Genomic DNA, 19,627 nt, shown 5'->3' with positions numbered 1-19,627 from the left:
TAGCCTCCCTTTCTTTGCTTTGTGGACGACGTGATTTCAGCCTTGGTATGTAGTGTCCATCTTCCTATACTCCTCTTCCAAATATACAAAAGACAAAGGCACATCCACCTCCAAATCTACTGCAAAAACTTCCTGAATTGTAGCCTTTGCAAAGTGCACTAGAGCAGTCCCATAAGGCAACATAATGCATCGCTTGTTTGCATCATAATGTCTTACTAAAAGCTTCAACAAATCAATATTCACAAACACATTGGGTACTACAAGTTTACCTAGACCAGTTTTCCATGGGTTTGAGATTGGCATGGGCTCATCCCTATAGAAGTAATGGAATAGGAACAATTTGTGCCCTCATACTATGGTGAATACATCCCCAATATCTTTGTATCTATCCTTCAACTGGTCATGGATAGGCAAATTGACCTTAGCTCTGCGTGACCTGGCTCCTGGAGATCCCATTTGGTCTATCATGTCCTGATTTAGCTTTCTTCAGACCTCACTAACCTCACCCTTTGATTTCTTTGTCGTGGTACTGGATATTTCGACAACCTTCCACTTCCCCTTTGAGATTGTCCCCTCCATCTCTGAAAATTCCTTCACTCTATGCTCAGCAACTCATAAATTTTCTCAATAGGAACTTGATATCTTTCTGCAATAATTTCGTGAGAAAAGCTGATCTGCGATACTAGTTATATGTCCCAAGGAGTCCAATCTTGCAATTGATTATTTAAAATCTTAATGGATTTTCTTCGTGTGGTAATGAATCTACTCAATTGATGCATTTAATGGAAACCATTTTGTCAGTTATTCTTCATCAAGACATCCAATGGCTAATTGGTGAGACTCCTCCCGACGATTCAAATGTTTGGCACCGGTTTTTATGACTTTACTTCTTTTTGCTTTTTGATCGGCACAAACTATCTCGACCCACTTATTGGGTCTTGGGATATCAATTTTTTCTTTATCCCGATGGTTCATTTCATCCCAATGGGCATTACTTCAGTCTCGGCTTTGCCTTTTGTTCCAACGCTGCATCAATACAACTCTCCCCGATGCATTCGCCTTTGGTTTCCTTTTACTTAACTCATCAGGTATCAGAATAGTTTATTTCATGTCTTTCCAATGCCCCGATGATCTCAATATACTAATCTGCATTCTAACTAAGACCACCGCGTTATTGATATAACTTATCCCGAGGAACTCCTCGCACTTACCACTTGCCTAAACAGTTCTATCGGGTCTCGACATAACATAAAAGTTCTTCTTCCGATGTCCCGATGAAACCTCAATAGATGCTTCCTTTATCGATATAACTCACACCGATGCCCCCGCAATTGCTTCTATCTTCATCGGGGGTCGGAATAGCCTTTTTCTATTCCTCCCAAAGTCCCGATGAGTTCCTGATACCCTTTTGTGTTTTATGCTTCTGAGTTTGTTTTATTGGTATAGGTAATACCGACAGCTCCGCCTTCCGATTCTCCATGTCATCGGGGATCGGTCTAGTGATTTTTGCACTACTCCAATATGGTTCTTTTTTCTGATGGGCTTGCCTTCAATTTCCTTTAGTCATCAGGTATCAGGATAAAAATTTCTCCTTACTTCCGATCTCCCAATACTATATGATAAGCTTTGCCACACCGTTATAAGTTATACCGATGGTTTCATAGGTTATCGGTATTGAAATTTCTTCGCTTTGCCGATAAGCTGATATAAGCCGATAGGAAAACAATCGCCTTCTATTGCATTGTAACAAGCTATCCCGATGACATGACTTTCTCAAGAGCACGCACCATGCTGTGTATTTTTTAAATGCTCCAAAGCATCCACATGATGTTTCATCGGCATAAGTTATGCCGATGCTCCTTCTCTTGCTCTCCGATGTTGTTTCATCGGGACTACTTATGCTGATGATTCAAACTTTGCACTTTAGCATAGATGGACCATCACTATTGAATATCAGTGATCACCACTATTATCACAAGGTCTAATACATATTAGAAGTCAATCCTGGATCATACCATAATGACTTCTCTACTAACAAAATGCCTTCATAATGGATTCCTTGTGCAATCTATACTTAGTGCATGCCCTTGGTGTGCCCAAGTGATACCTTGATAATCCTGAGACAACTGATCCCTAGAGAACTTTACTTGTGCCAATAAGGTTCCTGCACATGCAAACCAATAATAAATGCTCATATGATAAAAGAAAAAGGCCTCTACATAGCATAAAATATTTTGTAAAAATATGTGCTAATAGTGGCTCTTTCTGGGGATGTATGTTCTCTTTAAGGACATAGCAATATCCTAGTTATCTCTAGAAAGAAGACCAACATGAAAATTGAAAACAAAAAACAAAAAGAAATATAAACTATTATGATACAAAAATACTCCCTGCTCGTCAAGAGAAAAAATGCTTAAGGTACTAAGCATGAATCGGGAATTCCTGCATTTGACCATCAATATCCTGCAAGTAATAGGAATTTTCTCCACCCTTTTCTGAAATGATAAAAGGTCCCAACCAGAGTGCATCAAGCTTGCCATGCTTCCCTTTATCCTAATATTTGGCATTCCATTTTAATACCCATTCCCCATCTTTAAATGATCTGTCACATGATTTTCTATCATGTAAAGTTTTTACCATTTTTTGCCTCTGTAAGTTTCTTTCTTGAGCTTCTCTTCTACATTCATCCAGCTCAGCTAAACCCATCAATTTGTCCGCCATGAAGTTTACTTATTCCAAACATTCTTCTATAACAAATTTATAAACTGGAAGCAAATTATTTAAGGGAAATCTTGCTTCTTTGCCATATACAAGCTCATATGGAGAAAATCTTGTGGACTTCTTGATCATCACTCTATCAACCCATACTGCAAAGACCAATTTTGAGTCCCAAGCCCTTTTATTATCACCCAACATCCTTCTGATAATCTTCAGCAAGTTCTTGTTGCTTGATTTTGCTTGTCCATTTCCTTGGGGATGGTAAGGTGATGAGTAAGATAGATTGATACCGTAATTTTCATAGAAATCAGAGAACTCCTTGGATTTGAAACACATCCCATTGTCTACTACAATCTTCCGAGGCACTCCAAATATGGTCAGAATATTTTCTAAAAGAAATTTTGTCACCACTTTGCTTGTAGCCTGTCTTGTAGGAACAACCTCAACCCATTTAGTAAAATAGTCAGTAGCAACCAAAATCCATTTATGGCCACCACTATATTTGTTTGCTATCTCTCCTATGAAGTCAATCCCCCACATCTGGAATGATTCTTTTGTATGCATGGGCTTGAGAGGAATGACTCCATTATATTTGAGTTTCCCTAAAAAAATTTAATAAGCCTCGCATTTTATGACATAAGTATGACAATCCTTGAAAACTTGAGGCTAGGATACCCAACATTAAGAATTTTGTGAGTAGTGGTTTTAGCTGAGAAGTGACCTCCACATACACCTTCATGTAAATCTTTTAAAACAACAGATGCTTGACACTCATCTAGACATAATAGAAGAATACCATCTCTATTTTTCCAGTATAGATCCCCATTAAGTAATACATATCTTTGAAGCTTTAAAGTCCTTCTTTGAATATCATTTAAACTATCTGAACATTTCATGTATTTCAAGAAGTGAACAATATTTGCATACCAAGGGCATATTTCAATGTTAATTTGCACATCTTTCAGCTCTACCTGATTTACTTGTGCTGCTTCAAGATTGGATTCTGCCATCAACTTCACTAAATCTTGACCTCTTACCAATTTTGTGATTTGTAAATCAATATTGAACTCTTGGATCTGGTTTATCCATCAGAATCTTCTCCTAGTAGTCTCTGTTTGTCTGAAAAATGCCTTTAACAACAACATTTGGTACATAGGCGATAACAGTGACACCAACTAAGTAAGGTCTAAAGGATTTCACATCTTTCACAAGAGCATAAGCCTATTTTTCATTCAAATCATAATTCAATTCTGATGCTTGTCATGTTTTACTAAAAAATGCCACCAGCTATTCATGACCTTCATCATTCTTTTATAACATGACAGCAACAATAGTATGAAATGAGGCAAATGAAAATACTTGAAAAGGTTTTGAGAAGTAAGGTGATTTTAAAACAGGGGCTTCCTTGATGGTTCTTTTGATATTTACAAAAGCTTCAAGAGCTTCATTAGTCCACTTTATTTTAGCACCCTTTTTTAACATTTTAGAAATAGGCTTTATGATTTCAGAGAAATTTGAAACAAACCTTCTCACAAAGTTAATTTGACTGAAGAAAGATTGGATCGCTTTAATAGTTTTTGGAATTTGGATTTTATCAATAGCATCAATCCTTTCTGGATCAATTCTAACTCCATCTTTTGAGACAATATGACCTAATAATTTTCCTTCAGTAACCCCAAAGTGACATTTTTTGGGATTCAAAGATATACCATATTCTAGTGCTCTAATAAAAAAAATTTCCAAATCATTACAATGATTTTCTGCCTTTTTAGAATAAACAGTCATATCATCCTGATACACTACCAAAATACAATCAATCATTCCCTCAAAAGCCACATCCATATCTCTTTGCAATGTAGCTCCTGCATTTGTTAGTCCAAAAGGCATTCTAGCATAAACATAAGTACCCCAAGGTGTAGTGAAAGCAGTTTTGAACTTCTCTACTTCCCTATCTTTGACTTGATTGTAACCCAAGAAGCCATCCATCATAGATAAGAACTCATTCCCTGTGACCCTCTACAACAAAGCTTCCATATTAGGCAAGGCATAATTATCTTTCAAGGATGAAACATATAGATTTCTGAAATCTACACATAGCCTAATATCTCCATTTTTCAATCTTACTAGTACTAAATTTGATACCCATGTTGAGTGCCTTATAGGCTCTATAATCCCTGCATTTCTCATTTTCATTAACTCCTCCTTCATCTTTGGAGCCAAGATAGGATTTATAGATCTTTGCTTTGTTCTGAAAGGTTTTACATCAGGCTTCAAAGGTACCTCATGTTGGAACAAATCTTCTCTGTATGCCTTAAGGTTGTCATATGACCAAGCAAAAACATGCCTATACTTCCTCAGTAGAGAAATCAATTCATTTCTGATTTTTAGTGTAAGGTTCTTTCCAATGTATACCCCTCTTGGGTTTCTTTCACTTCCCAAGTTTATCTTTTCGACCTCCTCACATCCTTCTGAATTAGGCCTGAAATTCATTTTATTTGTCATCAAACATCCTTTCAAGCTCTATTAGTCCTTTTGGAATTTTATTAGTTTTCAGCTGTAGTATTTCTTGCCCAAGTACAGTTGCTTTGTCATTTTTGTCCTCCACAAGTCCATTCCAATCAATCCATTGGTGCTCATATTGATCTTCATAAAATAAAAATTTGAGTAAATCCCTATCATCATCAAAAACTTGCCAGCTTTTTATATTATCAGGCACCAATGGTTTGGTTTTAATTTCCACTTGGGTAATGTCATCCAAAGGGATGTTGTTGTGCTTGATAGCCAAATTCACCATGAAGTCTGCCCAGATATTGTTGGATCTCTCAATCCAATTGATGGAGAAGGCATCGAATAATTCAATATGATCCCAGACTTCATTCTTGTAGGTTTTTAATTTTTTATTCTTTGCAGCAAATTTACCCTAACTTGTGAAATGGCTAATTCTGAATCACCATAAACCTTTAGTAACTTGATACCATGCTTATTTTCTAATTTAAGACCTAACAATAGGGCCTCATATTTGGCAATATTATTAGTACATTCAAAAACCAACAAGAAAGAGTATTTAATTTTTTTTCATTAGGTGCAATAAGTACAACTCCTGCTCCATTTCCTTCCTTACTGCAGGCACCATCAAAGTATAGTTTCCAAATTAAGTTTTCCTTTTGTTTAACTGTTTGTGTAACTTTACTGAACTCTAAATGTTTAGAAATACTTACCTGAAAATTGTCCATATAAGAATGGCAAAAATGAGTTGCTTCATTAGGATCAACTTCTTCTATGAGATACGGGGATCTTGGCTCTCTATTTATCCTCAATGTTGTACCTTTGACTAGAATCATAGCATAAGATAGATCAAGCTAAATGTGACAACCCACAAAATTTGACCATTGCTTGGATAGAAACATTCCATAATTTGCTGGAACTTGTACCATAGTAATGTCTGTTTTATGTAGTATCCGGGCAAGCTGGAAACTTGAACTCTACATCCTTCATGATACCTACCACGGGTACAGACCTATTGTCCATGGCATAACACTTACCATAGGGTGTGTCAATGTGCATCCCAAGCTCCCTCATGACATCTTCAGGCATGATGTTCACTGCTGCCCCTGAGTCTATCATACAGTTCCTGACCATTTTATTGTTAATTAACAATGTCAAATAGAATGGATCAACCTGTGTGAGGCTTTTTGTGATAGATGTGCCTAAGTAAATTACTGGAGGATCCTCTTTTAACTTAGTAGAATTTTTATTTAGATCCCTAGCATTTGATATAATCTTCAAGGTCTCATCTTTATATTCTAGAAATTTCATTACTTCAAGCAAGGGCATAGAAATTTTTACCTAAGACAACGCTTGAGACATAAAAGTTGCACAGTTTGAAGAAGGCTTACTAATTTGTTTTTTCTCCACTGGCTTGACAAGTTTTGGCATTTCAATTGGCTTATTCTTTTCCAGCTCTATCCCTTTTTTGGCACCAACATCCTTACCCTTAGCTGCGTTACTGCTGGTTGCACCCGATTTTGTGACCTTGGCGAAGATGCCTGTTGGCTTGTCCTATTCATTGTTTACATTCCTATTTCTCAGCTGGTAATTACTTTTTACTTGTTCTATAGCTGCAATAGTGAAAGCCTTTTTCTCCTCTTCAACCAGGTTTCTCAAAGAGGGCATTGGTTCTTCCTGAAACAATTTTCTTAAGGCAGGGAAATCTTCATCATCAGAAAAAACCTGTTGTACACCATATTGTAAATTTTCTCTTCTTTTATGCACATCAGAATATTCTTCTTCTTCAGATAAATCCTCATTTATTCCCTAATATGGATCAGATGAGAGAGCATTTACAGTTGGTTCATAATCCTCATTTTTATCTTCCTCTTCTATCAAGCCTTGGGTAATCATGCACTGCTCTGCATGAGGCAGATTACATACATCACACCATGGATATTCATCTACAAAGTTTGTAGTTTTCTTTAGTGGGTCAGGAGTCTCTTTGTTGGTGTTTGGTTTTACTAGTTTTCCATCTTTCCAATTTGTATTATAAGGCATGTCATGCAACCTCGGCCTATTGTAACTTATTTGCTTATTTTTCCCGTATGGTGGCCTTTCATTATGATTTTGTTTACCTTGTAAGTTCTTGAGCATGTCCATGATTTGGGTAAGATCATCTTGCCTGGGAACCTTGGAGTTGTACAGCTTTGGATCATCTCTCCTAGCAACTTTTCCAACCACCTTCCTATTATTTTCAATAGTAACAGTTGTTTTGAACGCTTGTTGTAAAGTGTTAGGTCTATGAGACAAAATCTCATAATGAGTTTTACTATCAAAAACACTTAAATAAAAGTTAATAAAAAATGAATCAAGTGGTCTGACATCTTTAGGTATTCTATTTAATACTTTATTAAATCTTTTATTAAATTTAGAAACTGATTCATTTTGATTCTTTTTTATACTTGTTAGTTCATGGGAGGCAAATGAAGGATCATTGTGGTCTCCAAATTTTCCAAGAATAGCATCACAAATTCCTGCCAGCTACAGATACATCTATCAGGAAGGCTTCTATACCATTCCCCCGCGTCCTCTGTCAAGGACTGAACCAACAACTTCATGAATACATCTTCATGAGGAATCTCAAATTCTTCGATCATATTTTTTATATTAATAACATGCTTCTCTACTGAATCAATTCCATTTCCAGAAAATTTTGGGATTGATAATCTCAAATCATTAGTGATCTGATTTGGGTAACCAACAATGCCAGTGAAATCCAATTGTCTGTACCTTTCAATGATTAAGGGTTGCTTGCCAACATGATGATTGCTTTGATTGTTTACAATTCTGTTATTGTTGCCATAGTTCCCATTATTACCATTGTTTAGACCCCTATTATTATTTCCATTATTGTTACCATTGTTCCTACATCCCCCATTGCCACTTCCATAATTGCCATTGTTACCTCTATTTTGTCCATTATTCTAATTGCTGCCACACCCATTATTTCTTACATGGTTACCCCTATTTGTGTTAATTTGGTCACCATAATTTCCCTCATCTCCATTCCTTCTTCCATCCTCTGGCCTTTCTTCATTTTGATCCCTATGAACATCCCTCCATCTTCTATTTTCATTTACCAATGGGCTATCATAGGTTACAAAAGGTTGGTCACCTTTTCTCATATGAGGAGGACTATATTTTGGAACTACTTGTCTACTTTTTTCACTTACTTTGTTTGTCTTGGGGCTTGAAATATTACTTCTATCTATTCCTAGTTTCTGTAACACCCAATCTAGTTGCCTTTTAAGTGCTTTTGCCATCTTGGCATCATCAGCACTCATATCAGCCATTGTAAGAATAAGACCATCCCACTATTTTTCTTCCTGTTCCTCAGCATTCATGATCTTGTCATGGCTATGTCTATTATCCTTTGAATTTATTTTATGAAAAGTATTTTCCTCTCTGTTCTCAGATTTTATAGCAGATGAAGAATCTTCCTCCCTACTAGGAAATCTCTTATACCCTTCAAATACCATGTTTGATATTTTTCCTTTGTTCCTTTTCTTAGGGCGCAATTGAACAAGATCTTCCTGTACTTTGTGCAGAGATCTCCTTCCCTGCATAAATCTTAATGAAACATTTCTAGGAGTCTCTCTTATTCTCTAAACATACCAATCATTACTCATGTATTACATGTAGAGTCACCACATCCTAAGAGGAATAATAGATTTTACTAATCTTCCGGGCTCTTTCCTCCAACAGAGTCTAAAATGAAACCACCAGAAATTTTAAGTACTTCTTATCACAACTCCCCAGCAGAGTTGCCAATCTATTGGTTCCCAAAACTATAGATTGTAAAACTTAAGGATTTTCCAAGCCCTTAACTGATCCAACTAGCCTTGGCCAACGAACAAGGATGGTCAAAGGTAAAATCCCTTTGCACTTAAGGCTCCACTGAACCTAGGTGGGTATATCAATCCCTCTCAAGCACAAAAGAGTTATTTAAAGTGGATTTAAACTTTGGTAAGACAACTATTTGCAAGAATGGCAATAATTTCCTGCTACTACTGAGTGCTTTTATTTGAATGCTTTTGAGAATTGAAAACTGAATGTAAAGATAATTTTGTATAAAGACTATTGTATTTTGGAAATAAAATGCTTTCAGGTCATTCAAGAAATATGCAATAGAATAGTTCAAAAGGTTTCAGAAGAATGCTTTTCTCTCAAGGAACTTATGCATATCAAATCAGAATCTCAGAGAATGAATAACAAACCAGTGCCTCTACCTCAGAATACATATGATACTTTGTGGACCAACAACTTTATTAACTCAAGAGACAATATTAATAATCACTATAATGATTCAATATGTGTCACATAAACAATAAGAACCCAATCTCACATTTAATGTAACAACATGTGATTCACATTACAACAAATCCTTAAGTAGATTTATCAAGAGGACAAAGATGTTTCATCAACACAAAAAGTAGACAGTGTATTTGAAGTAGAAACAACAAGTCTTTTATATTAATCTCTGAGAAATGATAGTACACAAAAGCTACACTTAGAGATACTTCATTACAATTTGGTTGCACAAAAATGGTACTTTATCTTCCTATAAAATTTCCTAATACATATGACTTTCAGTCCCTACAACAGTATGATGATTTTTCAAAAACTGTCCCATTTGATACAAAATGACTTAATACAAATACATATGCTGAAAGACACGAATGAAAGGACACACCCTTTCATTATCTTAACCACTAACTGAACAGAAATTAAAAGCCTAACTAAGATGTCAATTATATTACACAAACTAAAACACAACACTAAGTCTTTCGATCTAGTCATCGTCCACATTTTTGAATATGTCGCAAGTAGCCCAATTCCTTATATGTTGTAGCGTTGAAGATCACATCTTTGGTTGCTTTCTCGATCACATAAAAGTTCTCCAACTCATCGGTCCTGTCATTCATGTCAAGGACATTTTCTCTGGCAATGGCTTGGGCCACATTAAGCATAGACTTGCACTCAGAGATCCATACGGTTTTGTCTTTGATCACACCTACATCATCCACCAGATCCTGTAGCAACATGTTGAGTCTATCTTGAATTCTGGTATGAGAAACCATATTGTCCATGTTCCTCTAATATTCACCCCAGAATTCATCCAATGCTTTCTCCATATTGTCATATCTCTTACTTAGCAATACACAAGCAGTATCGGCCTGAATGCTTCTCACCTCCTTTTTCAACTTATTGTGTTCATAAGATAGCTTTTCAAAAAAATTCTTCCATTGGCCTCTTGAATCTATAATTTGGGGACCCGGGAGCCCACTCCTCTTAAGGTTCTCCTCATATAAAGCCTTATACTTATTGTTCTCTGCTATCTCATGTTTCATTTGGGCCTTATTGAATTTTGAAATATTAATACCCATGTCAGCTATGACCATAGGATCTACTTCTCTGACTTTTAAAGTCATCATATGACCAAAAGCTTTATCTACATCAATAATTTTAGGCCTTTTTTTAGGAGGATATAAGGTCCACAATAGCATTTCTTCCACCTTTGGATCATATCTTGATCCAATAAAAATATCTTGCACTCCTTGGGTATTCAATTTCATATCCTTATTGTCTGAATGTAACAAAGAATAAAAAATGAATGAAGCACTCAGGTCCCATCTTGGAAACACAATTATTCCTGCCTCAACTAGCAATTACCTACCCTTTTGCGGGGTCATAGTCTCAACCTTTGTGTCAATGTCTTCCTTCAACCTCTTCATCATTTCTGCTTCATTCTCAGGGGTAACGTTTGGCACTGCTTCCCTTAATTTCTTACCCTTGAAGTGGCACTAGAATGATTTGAACTCCTTCGACTTAATGAATTGATCATTAGATTCAAAAGAAACATGCTCTGCCATTCTTTCATCTATTTCTACATTCAGGGCAACAATAATCTTATTCTCTGCTTCTGAGTCCTTCTCCTTCTTAGGTGTACAGAGCTTGGAGACTACTTCATTTTCCCCTGAATCACTTTGGGTTGGTTCTCCCTCCATCCTTTCTAATCTCTACCTTCTTTCCTCTAACTTCTTCTCCAGGGTCCCGATGACCTCGGCAAGCTCTTCCACCACCTTATTTTGCACATGTCTTCAAATTCATCTTCCTGATGGAAGTAGTCTCCCAACTCCTGTCTTTTCTTGCTTGAATTGATGTAACCTTCAGGATCATAGTGTGTTTTGTATGTATGCTAAAACAAGTTGTATTCATCCACCAACTTCCTATCAATGGCCTCATATGCCCTGGTTGATACAATTTTGAAATCCTGAAAGTGAAGTGTACCAGGGAGGAAAACTTGTTTGTGTGCTCCTCTGAAATGTTTGGCATTTGACACACTTAACTATCGTACAATTTCCAAGAAGGAAATCCTGTCTGGTGCAGGCTTTGGTAGCACATATGGATAACCCTCAAATCCATAGCATAGAACAAAAGTGAAATTTTGGCATGAGTACCAATCACCCCAGTTCTGATTGACCTTTGGATTTTGGTGCTCGTGAGGCAGAAGAAACTTCTTGACTTGCTCAGAAAATGATCCTTGCCAAGGCTCACCAAAAAGCAAGAAGATTGGTTTGACAAAGAAATCCTCAAATTTGAGGTAATGGGAATTCACAAATCTTTAATCCCAAAGGGAAACCCATAATTGCACTGGTTGCTCCTTTCCACCCTTCCCAACTTTATTTACATTCAATTCTTCCAACCACAGCCCTCTAAGTTTCCCATTAAATAAAACAATATGCATTAACAATGAATAGTGCTTGAAATATTTGTCTGGATTATCCTTCAGGTTCAAGAAACCCTCATGCAACCTGTCTACCAGGTATGAGGTGAAGCCAAAAACCCTAGGCTCATGCCTCTGAACTTTTGCTGCTAGAACCAACGGTCCTATGTTTGCCACATCAGGAGCTTCAGCTCCTCCCACTTGTCCACATGCCATATAAGTATATTGTGAATAATTATTGAAAATAGTCATGTCATAAGGAGGACCATCTTCCTTTGTTAGTCTCCCTTTCTCCACTTTGTGGACAACAAGATTCCAGCCCTGGTATATAGTGCCCATCTTCCTATACTCCTCTTCCAAATCTACAAAAGACAAAGGCACATATACCTCCAAATCTACTGCAAAAATTTCCTGAATTATAGCCTTTGCAAAGTGTACTAGAGCAGTCCCATCAGGGAACATAATGCATCGCTTGTTTGGATCATAATGTCTTACTAAAAGCTTCAACAAATCAATATTCACAAACACATTGGGTACTACAAGTTTACCTAGACCAGCTTTCCATGGGTTTGAGATTGGCATGGGCTCATCCCTATGAAAGTAATGAAATAGGAAAAATTCATGCCCTCGCACTATGGTGAATACATCCCCAATATCTCTGTATCTATCCTCCAACTGGTTGTGGATAGGAAAATTGACCTTAGCTCTGGGTGACCTAGCTCTTGGAGATCCCATTTAGTTGATCATTTCCTGATTTAGCTTTCTTCAGACCTCACTGACCTCACCCTTTGATTTCTTTACCATGGTACTGGATATTTTGGCAACCTTTCACTTCCCCTTTGAGCTTCACCCCTCCATCTCTGAAAAATCCTTCACTCTATGCTCAGTAACTTAGAAATTTTCTCAATAGGCACTTGATATCTTTCTGCAATATTTTCGTGAGAAAAGCTGCTTTGCGATACTGGTTATATGTCCTGAGGAGTCCAATCTTACAATTGATTATTTTTAATCTTGATGGATTTGCTTCGTATGGAAATGGATCTACTCAATTGATGCATTTAGTGGAAACCATTTTGTCAGTTCTTCTTCATCAAGATGTCCAACGGCTAATCGGCGAGACTCCTCCTGATGATTCAAATGTTTGGCACCGGTTATTATGACTTTACTGCTTATTTCTTTTTGATCGGCACAAGCTATCCCGACCCACTTATCGGGTTTCAGGATATCAATTTTTTCTTAATCCTGATGGTTCATTTCATCTCGATGGGCATTACTTCAGTCTTGGCTTTTCCATTTGTTCCAAAGCTCCATCAGCACAACTCTCCCCGATGCATTCGCCTTTAGTTTCCTTTTACTTAACTCATCAGGTATTGGCATAGTTTATTTCATGTCTTTCCGATGCCCTGATGATCTCAATATACCAATCCACATTCTGACTAAGATCAACGTGTTATTGGTATAACTTATCCTGAGGAAATCCACTTACCACTTGCCTAAACGGTTCTATCAAGTCTCGACATAACATAAAAGTTCTTTTTCTGATGTCCTAATGAAACCTCGTTAGATGCTTCCTTTATCGGTATAACTCACACCGATGCCCCCGCAAGTGATTCTATCTTCATCAGGGGTTGGAATAGCCTTTTTCTATTCCTTCCGAAGTCCCGATGAGTTCTTGATGCCCTTTTGTGTTTTATGCTTCCGAGTTTGTTTTATTGGTATAGGTAATACCGACAACTCCACCTTCTGATTCTCCATGTCATCAGGGATCGGTCTAGCAATTTTTGCACTACTCCGATATGGTTCTTTTTTCTGATGGGATCACCTTCAGTTTCCTTTAGTCATCGGGTATTGGAATAAAACTTTCTCCTTACTTCCAATCTCTGGATACTATATGATAAGCGTTTCCACACCATTATAAATTATGTTGATGGTTTCATAGGTTATCGGTATAGAAATTTATTCGCTTTGCCGATAAGCCAATATAATCCAATAGGAAAACAACTGCCTTCTATTTCATCATAACGAGCTATCCCGATGACATGACTTTCTCAAGAGCATGCACCATGCTGAGTATTTCTTAAATTTTCCAAAGCATCTGCATGTTGTTTCATCAGTATAAGGTATGTCGATGCTCCTCCCATTGCTCTCCTATGTTGTTTCATCGAGACTACTTATGTCGATGATTGAAATTGTGCAATTTAGCACAGATGGACCATCACTATTGAATATCAGTGATCACCACTATTCTCACAAGGTCTAATACATATTAGAAGACAATCCTGGATCATACGATAATGACTTCTATGTTGACAAAATGCCTTCATAATGGATTCCTTGTGCAGTCTATACTTAGTGCATGTCCTTAGTGTGCCCGAGTGATACCTTGATATTCCTGAGACAGCTGATCCCTAGAGAACTTTACTTGTGCCAATAAGGTTCCTACACATGCAAACCATTAATAAATTCTCATATAATAAAAGAAAAAGACCTCTACATAGCATAAAATATTTTGTAAAAATATGTGCTAATAGGAAGAACTTGAGTGGTGGTTCATGGAATAATTCTCCGGTGTAATTGAGGACAACACTTCAGCCGCTAGCCCTTCAATTGGTTCTCCATACCAAAATTAGATTCAATCAGATTATGATTGTGGCAATGCAATCTACAACATAAGAAGAAAGGAAGGTGAATCTATAGAAAAAACTAAATTGCAGAATAATGGTGACTTATTTCCAAATGCTTGATAATATACAACTTAATTCCGCTATACTTGAGGAATTGCTCATGAGAGAATGTGGGCCTGATAGTTTGGAATCAACATATTCAATTTTTAAAGAATTGAATAAGAAAATAAATGTTATGTATGAGAAGAGTAACATCAAAACAAGACATGAACATGAATATGACTATACAAAAGAACTACCTGTCCCTTTTGAAGGCCCATCTGATGAAGAAGCAATGGATGATAGTTTTGACTATGATTCAGAACTTGAGATTACTGCTAATGGTGATGATACAGAATTATCTCCATGTGATGAAATATACTTGTCTGGTAGGGAACAAATGGTTGAGTCATCCATACGTGAAAATCATGAGGATATTTTGACAGGAACAAAAACTTGTATCAGTAACAAAGAGGAAGAAGAATGTTTGCTCAATAGTGAGAAGATTTCAGATCTTTTGGATAGAGAGTATCAAAGAAGTGCAATGAAGATAGAAGAGGCACATCATGGACAACAGATAGAAGGTACATGTGCACCTAGAAATAGGCTCAAAAAAATTTCAGATCAGTGGTCTGAAGACATGACAGAAGAAGGTTGCAGTTCGCAAAAGGCTTCACATGATGAGTTCCCCTACAAAGAGAACATATATGATGACGTGCAGGTTAAAGGTACTTATAGATGTGAAGATAATTTTAAAATTTATACAAATCCTCTCTATGATGATACAAATAGTGATGATGAGATGATATACTACCATGGTGTACTTGATAGAGACTTCTATATATTCCCAAATCCACTATATGAAGAAGAATGATGTTCTGATAGTATGGACAATACCATAGAGGAAAATGAATTTCAAGAAGAAGGTAAATTAAATAAAGGTGTTCTATGTGATCATCACATAGAAATAACCCCACCCAAGGGTAATTCCCAAAATGTTCATGATGACAGAAAAGCACATTATGATTAGGACTGAAGGAGGAAAGCAGTTGTTTTTTGAGGCCTGATGGTGATACTATTAAGACAATTTCACTTGAGGATAAAATAAAGGGGGAAGAACAATGTCAGCTAGATAGTATGAGACACCCCTATAAAATAGGGATAGAACATAAATACTATAATTATTATTCAAGAAGAGCCCTTGAGTCTATAGTGAAATATGAGGCAAGCAATAGGGGAAGTCACAACATCGCACCAAATTCATGTAGAGACAGTATACCACCTTATAACAAAAGCTTTCAGCATAGACTTAATTTCAAAATATGGAGTGTTGATAGTGTAATGAACAGGAATGATGCACTACATACAAGTGGTGTTTTCAGAATTGATATATTGTCACAAGATGAAAATCAGGTGTCTGATCCAGGAGTAAATTAGTACTCACTTATGGGGGCCTTGGGGCCACCAGATGCAGTTTTAACATAATCTACAGAAGGAAGGTGATTGGCAATGGTCTACTCTACCAGAGAATACTGGATTCTTGCTATGCGCACAGGGGGCATACATTCCCAGACAGGGCTACTATTGGGGCTTCAAATTTCCAAATAATTTCAAGCACCCTACTATTAAAAATGGTGGTCACTTCATGGAAATGACACATAATGGAGGATTAATGATTTGAACAACTAGAGTAAAGGAGGATATGAATAAATTAATTCCAATGGACCCCATTAAAGACTAGTGTTTTTGATGTGTAGAAAGACGATATGAATAGAGAATTAAAATGAATGCAACATGAAAATATAAGAAATAACCATTTCAGAAAATAAGGTTTCCAAGCTCTAGTAAAACTATTAGATCTGTACAATGTGTTTTTGGCTGTAGACCGTAAGAAGGCTGAAAAGCCTAATATTTTGACCTGCATGAAAGAAGATGTCAACATGGAATGAAAATATATGCAACTATCAAATATGATGAAGACCCATTTTAGAAGTGGATGTTTCCTACCACCACAAAAAATTTCCGATTCGTATCTAAAGTTTAAGGCTGCTGACCAAACAAAAACCCGAAGGATAACTTAAAGCAAGGTTATTGACTAACTAGTTTGCATATTAATTTCAAAGGGTTTTGTTAATTTTAATGTTAAATGGTGACTTTTCACCCCAAAAGGTGTATGTTGACCATTCAACCCCATATATAAGTTGTTAAAAAATGTAGATATAGGAGAGTGTGAGAAGAAATATAATAGACTCTGGCATGATACTGTACTATTTTTGAACCTTTAATACAATCAGTTGTTTTCCTTTGCATATGTGTTGTGAGCTATTTCAGTTTCTATAGGAAGTTGTTTGTGATATTATCTAAAGGAGATAAGGTTATTCATATTCTTACAGTGAATTCTATGTTCCTGTATTGTAAATTTGGATTAAAAAGATCTACTTGTGGATTGTAATTGTTCCTTGTAGTTCTTCCTTGAATGGTCCCTTAAGGTTAGGGTTAAAATCATTAAGGCGGTTTATGATATAAACATTTAGAAAATCTCATAAGAAACAATAACTGATAGATTTAGCAAAGGGGGTAGGTTTAAAAATTGTCTCACAAATCATACATTAAGTCCTAGGGAAATATAAGACTCTGTAGGGCAAATAACAGGAAAGACACTGGTCATTCATAAACAACAACTTTTTACCATATCAATTACCTTTACTTTAAAGCAATAGGAATAGTTGAGTAGGATGTATATAGAATCAATTAGCAATAGTGTATACATATAAATTTCAAGTACAAATATCTAACAGCTTTCACAAAAATAGTTTTTGAACTCATCTAAAGGCCACCTATCCTAGGAACCTATGCTATTCTGAGATAGGGAAGAATTTAGATCAAGATACTCAATTTGCTACAAAAAGCATTTGTCATCAAAAGCCACTAGTGAATAGGTATACCCGCCTAGGTCTTGCAGAGCCTAAAGTGAGAGAGTTAGTAACCAAATAGGTTCACTCTATAAGTTGGACAACTCAAATAGGAAGGTTTGATCATAGGAGTTGGCATTTCCTTAGAACCCATCCAATCTGTTGATTTGAGATCCAACACATTGGCGACTCTATTTGGGAAGAATTATTAAGACTCTCTTGTGGGAGAGAACTCAGAAGAAAGAAATAACTTATGTCCTCTATGAAAGAGGTGGCGACTCTATAAAAAGGAAAATTAAATGAAAAACATCAGTAGCATTTATTATGTTTCAATATCCATATTTTTATGGAGAAACATCTTCAGAAAAATATGCACAGTGGCAACCACAACCACAAAGAGGCAGGAATTTACCAAGAAGTTTTAAGCCATTGGATTTCAGTAACAACCTTGAGTATCCATATGCATTTCCCTATGAGTTGAAGATCTGTATGCTGAGGTTCCATGGAGATGAAAGGGAATCACCAATTGGGCATCTAAAATCATTTTATTGGTTTATTGAGACCTTTAGGATCTACTTAGAAGAAACAATCATGAAATGATTTGTGCTAACATTGGAGGATGTTGTGGAGCAATAATTCAGCTTGTTACCCCCACAAACTATCTCATCATGGGAAGAACTTGAGTGGTGGTTCATCGAAGAATTCTATGGTGTAATCGAGGACAACACTTCAGCCGCTAGCACTTCAATTGGTTCTCCATACCAAAATTAGATTCAATCGGATTATGATTGTGGCAATGTAATCTACAACATAAGAAGAAAGGAAGGTGAATCTATAGAAAAAATGATTGGTAGAATAATGGTGACTTATTTCCAAATGTCTGATAATATACAACTTAATTCAACTATACTGGAAGAGTTGATCATGAGAGAATGTGGGCCTGACAGTTTGGAATGAGCATGTTCAATTTTTAAAGAATTAAATAAAAAACTACATGTTATGCATGAGAAGAGATGAACATGCAGATGATTGTACAGAAGAACTACTTGTCCCTTTTGAAGGCCCATTTGATGAAGAAGCAATGGATGATATTTTTTACTATGATTCAGAACTTGAGGAGATTATTGTTGATGGTGATGATACAAAATTATCTCCATGTGAAGAAATATACTTGTCTGATAGGGAACAAATGGTTGATTCATCCATACTTGAAAACCATGAGGATATTTTGATAGGAACAAAAACTTGTAACAATAACAAAGAGGAAGAAGAATGTTTGCTCAATAGTGAGCAGATTTCAAATCTTTTGGATAGAGAGTATCAGAGAAGTGCAGCGAAGATGGAAGAGGTGCATCATGGACAATAGAAAAAAGGTACATGTGCACCTAGAAATAGGCTCAAAATTATTTCAAATCAGTGGTGTGAAGAAATGATAGAAGAAGGTTGTAGTTTGGAAAAGGATTCACATGATGAGTTCCCCTACAAAGAGAACACATATGATGACGTATAGGTTAAAGGGACTTATAGATGTGAAGATAATTTTAAAGTTTATACAAATTCTCTCTATGATGATACAAATACAGATGATGAGATGATATACTTCCATGGTGTACCTGATAGAAACTTCTATATATTCCCAAATCCACTATATGAAGAAGAAGGATGTTCTGACAGTATGGATAATACCACAGAGGAAAAGGAATTTCAAGAAGAAGGTAAATTAGATAAAGGTGTTCTACATGATCGTCACATAGAAATAACCCCACCCAAGGGTAATTCCCAAAATGTTCATGGTGACAACAAAGCACATTATGGATCAGGACTGAAGGAGGAAAGTAGTTGTTTTTTGAGGCTTGATGGTGATACTATTAAGACAATTTCACTTGGGGATAAAATAAAGGGGGAAGAACAATGCCAACTAGATAGTATGAGACACCCCTATAAAATAGGGATAGAACATAAATACTATAATTATTATTCAAGAAGAGCCCTTGAGTCTACAGTAAAATATGAGGCAAGAAATAGGGGAAGTCACAACATCGCACCAAATTCTTGTA

This window comes from Cryptomeria japonica, chromosome 2, assembly GCF_030272615.1.
Source record: "Cryptomeria japonica chromosome 2, Sugi_1.0, whole genome shotgun sequence".
Lineage (NCBI taxonomy): Eukaryota > Viridiplantae > Streptophyta > Pinopsida > Cupressales > Cupressaceae > Cryptomeria > Cryptomeria japonica.
This window is presented reverse-complemented; position numbering follows the sequence as displayed.